Source organism: Salmo trutta, chromosome 36 (genome assembly GCF_901001165.1).
Source record: "Salmo trutta chromosome 36, fSalTru1.1, whole genome shotgun sequence".
NCBI lineage: Eukaryota > Metazoa > Chordata > Actinopteri > Salmoniformes > Salmonidae > Salmo > Salmo trutta.
Genome location: NC_042992.1, coordinates 20518244 through 20524282, shown reverse-complemented (window position 1 = coordinate 20524282; position 6039 = coordinate 20518244).

Here is a 6039-nt window from a genome sequence, read left to right as displayed (position 1 = left end):
CATAACAATAAGGGGGTTATATCCAGGGTGTACCGGTACCGAGTCAATGTGCGTGGGTACAGGTTAGACGAGGTAATTTGTAACTATGCATAGATAATAAACAGCGAGTAGCAGAAGTGTAAAAACGAAGGGGGGGCGGGGGGGCAATATAAATAGTCAGACTGTTCAGCAGTCTTATGGCTTGGGGGAGCCTTTTGGTCCGAGACTTGGCGCTCCGGTACCGCTTGCCGTGCGGTAGCAGAGGGAACAGTCTATGTCTTCGGTGACTGGAGTCTTTGACAATTTTTTGGGCCTTCCTCTGACACCGCCTAGTATATACAGTTGAAGTCGGAAGTTTACATGCACCTTAGCCAAACACTTTTAAACTCAGTTTTTCACAATTCCTGACATTTAATCCTAGTAAAAATTCCCTGTCTTAGGTCAGTTAGGATCACCACTTTATTTTAAGAATGTGAAATGTCAGAATAATAGTAGAGAGAATGATTTATTTCAGCTTTTATTTCTTTCATCACATTCCCAGTGTGTCACAAGTTTATATAACTTAATTACTATTTGGTAGCATTGCCTTTAAATTGTTTAACTTGGGTCGCCTTCCACAAGCCTTCCACAATAAGTTGGGTGAATTTTGGTCCATTTTTCCTGACAGAGCTGGTGTAACGGAGTCAGGTTTGTAGGCCTCCTTGCTCGCACATGCTTTTTCAGTTCTGCCCCATATTTTCTATAGGATTGAGGTCAATGAGGTCATGGTTTGTGATGGCCACTCTAATACATTGACTTTGTTGTCCTTAAGCCATTTTGCCTCAACTTTGGAAGTATGCTTGCGTCATGTATTGTCCATTTGGAAGACCCATTTGCGACCAAGCTATAACTTCCTGACTGATGTCTTCAGATGTTGCTTCAATATATCCACATAATTTTCCTACCTCATGATGCCATCTATTTTGTGAAGTGTACCGGTCCCTCCTGCAGCAAAGCACCCTCACAACATGATGCTGCCACCCCCGTGCTTCACGGTTGGGATGGTGTTCTTCGGCTTGCAAGGCTCCCCCTTTTTCCTCCAAACATAACGATGGTCATTATAGCTAAACAGTTATATTTTTGTTTCATCAGACCAGAGGACATTTCTCCAAAAAGTTGCTATATAGCTTTGGAGCAGTGGCTTCTTGCTTGCTGAGTGGCCTTTCAGGTTATGTCGATATAAGACTCGTTTTACTGTGGATATAGATACTTTTGTACCTGTTTCCTCCAGCATCTTCACAATGTCCTTTGCTGTTGTTCTGGGATTGATTTGCACTTTTCGCACCAAAGTACGTCCATCTCTAGGAGACAGAATGCGTCTCCTTCCTGAGCGGTATGACGGCTGTGTAGTCCCATGGTGTTTATACTTGCGTCTATTGTTTGTACAGATGAACGTGGTACCTTCAGGCGTTTGGAAATTGCTCCCAAGGATGAACCAGACTTGTGGTCAACAATTTTTCTTCTGAGATCTTGGCTGATTTCTTTAGATTTTCCCATGATGTCAAGCAAATTCACTGAGGTTGAATGTCGGCCTTGAAATACATCCACAGGTACACCTCCAATTGACTCAAATGATGTCAGAACTTCTAAAGCCATGACATCATTTTCTGAAATTTTCCAAGCTTTTTAAAGGCCCTGTCAACTTGGTGTATGTAAACTTCTGACCCACTGGAGTTGTGATACAGTGATTTATAAGTGAAGTAATCTGTCCGTAAACAATTGTTGGAGAAATGACTTGTGTCATGCACAAAGTAGATGTCCTAACCGACTTGCGAAAACTATAGTTTGTTAACAATAAATTTGTGGAGTGGTTGAAAAACAAGTTTTAATGCCTCCAACTTAAGTGTATGTATACTTCCGACTTCAACTGCAGGTCCTGGATGTCAGGAAGCTTTTCCCCAGTGATATATTAGGCCGTACACATTAACCTCTGTAGAGCCTTTCGGTCAGATGCCGAGCAGTTACCATACCAGACAGTGATGCAACTGGTTAGGATGCTCTCGATGGTGCAGCTTCAGAACCTTTTGAGGATATGGGGACTCATGACAAATCTTTTCAGTCTCCTGAGGGGGAAAAGGTGTTGTCATGCCCTCTTCACAACTGTCTTGGTGTGTTTGGACCATGATAGTGCGTTGGTGATGTGAACACCAAGGAACTTGAAACTCTCGAACCTCTCCACTTCAGCCCCATCGATGTCAACCTGTTGGGGCTAGGGGGCAGTATTTGCACAGCCGGATAAAAAACGTACCCGATTTAAACTGGTTACTACTCTTGCCCAGAAACAATAATATGCGTATAATTAGTAGATTTGGATAGAAAACACTCTAAAGTTTCTAAAACTGTTTGAATGGTGTCTGTGAGTATAACAGAACTCATATGGCAGGCGAAAACCTGAGAAGATTCTATACAGGAAGTGCCCTGTCTGACAATTTGTTGTCCTTCTGTTGCGTCTCTATCGAAAATACAGCATCTGTGCAGTAACGTGACACTTTCTAAGGCTTCCATTGGCTCTCTAAAGCCGCCAGAAAGTGGAATGGGGTGTCTGCTGTCTCTGGGCAAAGAACAGCAGCAGAGTTTGTGAGTGGTCAGCCTGGGGACAGTGAGACTGAGATGCGCAGTCATGAGACTACTCCATTTTTTTCTTTCAGCCTTTGAATGAATACAACATTGCCGGTTGGAATATTATCGCTATTTCACGAGAAAAATAGCATAAAAATTGATTTTAAACAGCGTTTGACATGCTTCTAAGTACGGTAATGGAATATTTTGAATTTTTTTGTCACAAAATGCGCTCGCGCGTCACCCTTCGGATAGTGATCTGAACGCACGAACAAAATGGAGCTATTTGAACATAACTATGGATTATTTGGAACCAAAACAACATTTGTTGTTGAAGTAGAAGTCCTGGGAGTGCATTCTGACGAAGAACAGCAAAGGTAATCCAATTTTTCTAATAGTAATGCTAAGTTTAGTGAGCCCCAAACTTGGTGGGTGTCAAAATAGCTAGCCGTGATGGCCGAGCTATGTACTCAGAATATTGCAAAATGTGCTTTCTCCAAAAAGCTATTTTAAAATCTGACACCGCGATTGCATAAAGGAGTTCTGTATCTATAATTCTTAAAATAATTGTTATGTATTTTGTGAACGTTTATCATGAGTAATTTAGTAAATTCACCGGAAGTTTTCAGTGGGTATGCTAGTTCTGAACATCACATGCTAGCTAATGTAAAAAGCTGTTTTTTGATATAAATATGAACTTGATTGAACAAAACATGCATGTATTGTATAACATAATGTCCTAGGAGTGTCATCTGATGAAGATCATCAAAGGTTAGTGCTGCATTTAGCTGTGGTTTTGGATTTTGTGACATATATGCTTGCTTTGAAAATGGCTGTGTGATTATTTTTGGCAGGGTACTCTCCTGACATAATCTAATGTTTTGCTTTCGCTGTAAAGCCTTTTTGAAATCGGACAATGGGGTTAGATTAACGAGAGTCTTGTCTTTAACATGGTGTAAAATAGTCATATGTTTGAGAAATTGAAGTTATAGCATTTTTGAGGTATTTGTATTTCGCGCCAAGCGATTCCACTGGCTGTTGACTAGGGTGGGACGCAAACGTCCCACCTAGCCCATAGAAGTTAATGGGGGCCTGTTCGGCCCTCCTTTTCCTATAGTCCACGATCAACTCTGTCTTGCTCACATTAAGGGAGAGGTTATTGTCCTGGCACCACACTGCCAGGTTCCTGACCTCTTCCCTATAATATAAGCTGTCTCATCATTGTCGGTGACCAGGCCTACCACTGTTGTGTCGTCAGCAAACTTAATGATGGTGTTGGAGTCGTGTTTGGCCACACAGTCGTGGGTGACTGTGCACACACCCATGAGGTTCCCAGTGTTGAGGATCAGAGCAGCAGATGTGTTTTTGCCCACCCTTACCGCATGGGGGGCGGCCCGTCAGAAAGTCCAGGATCCAGTTGCAGAGGGAGGTGTTCAGTCCCAGGATCCTTAGCTTAAGGATGAGCTTTGTGGGCACTATGGTGTTGAATGCTGAGCAGTAGTCAGTGAATAGCATTCTCACATAGGTGTCCTTTTTGTCCAGGTGGGAAAGGGCAGTGTGGAGTGCGATTGAGATTGTGTCATCTGTGGATCTGTTGTGGCAGTATGCGAATTGGAGTGGGTCTAGGGTTTCCGACATGATGCTGTTGATGTGAGCCATGACCAGCCTTTCAAAGCACTTCATGGCTACCAATGTGAGTGCTACGGGGCGGTAATCATTTCAGCAGGTTACCTTCGTTTTCTTGAGATTGAAGAATGTAGGGTATAGGGTGCCATTTGGGACACACAAATTAAGCAAGCTTTTCTCAGGGGCATGCTTGCATATTGGCTGCACATATTCCTCTTAGCACATTTGTTCTTCATAGAGTATAGATGTATGTCCTTATTGAAGTATATAGGTTGAAGTGCTTTCATTTATTTCCACCATCCATTTTACAGTGCTATAGATATTAGAGGGATTTGCCTCACTTGAACATCGTAACATAAATTCTTTAATTTTTCCTTTACTACAAGGAGCTCTCTTCCAGTTTTAAGCTCTACTATATACACATATCACACAAGACAGTTTATATATGCCATTATATATCTGAAGCCACAGAGCAACCAGCTGGTAAGTCCCCTTGCAAACTATATTTCAGTATTTTCTGTTAGGGCTACCACGCATTGCTGTTAAAATGCTCCTATTATTGTAAACAAGCGTTAAAGGGAGGGAAAGAGGGAACACTGCTGGGGAGCTTTGTTTACACCTTGCCATATGATGTTACATAACTGAGGCTGTTGCCCCGGCAACGCTGACTCTGACTCCACTCCAAGGCCCCCCTGCTCATGAGAGAGAGAGGACATTCTGTGGCCACATGAGTGACTGATTTAATGCTGCTCATGTAAAAGACTTCACACTGCTTGCTTCGTGAGTACCATTTCCTCCCGATTTGGCCCATACCTAGCGTGAACTCAGGACCTCTGCCTCGCAAACACACCTGACTTCTTACCCAAGCGTCTTAGCCGATCGCACCACCTCATAAGCTAGCTAATGAAGCAACACAAGCGGGACACTTTAGGCTGAGGAGTAAGTTTCACACATCCCCATGTGCTACACTCACCGATAGATTTACACCCCGTAATGAGATGGCTAGCTGTCTCTCTTTCTCTCTGGTGCCCTGAAATGTTATTTCTAAGAGGGCCTTAATAGATACCTTGGGGCTGAGATGCACACAAATTAAATAGCCACATTAATGAAGAGTCTAGTGACGCACCTATGCGTCAATCTAAGTAACATAATAAACAAATCCCCATCAAAATCTGTCAGTTTAAGCTAGAGATATGTTTTTGTTGTTGGCCTTATGGAGGTGGCCAAGCTACAACGATGTTTGTCAGACGATGACACATCCTGAAAATCACTATTCTCACTAAAATGTCTATAGCGTCCAAACTGTTAAATACGGAAAGACTCTCACAAACAAGTTAGTATTTTCCGTTTTTCTCTACAACCCCCCCTCTACGGGACTCGTCTGAATGAAACCCATACAAATGAATGGAAGTATGGAGGTAGTTTTGTGCCAACAACAATAAGGGGTTAAATATGTTTTAAATACAAATACAAATATATCCTAGATATAGGACAGACATTTCAAAACCTTATTCCTTATGATTACATTTTTGACTGTCTTTTTTTTATTCAATGCGTTTCTATGGGCTTTAATAGTAATGGCCAAATTCAATATTTTATCAAATAATGTTTAATAATGTTCAAATAGCTAAATGATCCATGGTATGACCAGCTTAAAACAATTCCATATGTTAACTTTTTTACCCCTTTTTTCATGATATCCAATTAGTAGTTACAGTCTTGTCCCATCACTGGAACTCCCTACGGACTCGGGAGAGGCAAAGGTCGAGAGCTATGCGTCCTCCGAATCCCAACCTTGCCAAGCAGCACTGCTTCTTGACACACTGCTCGCTTAAC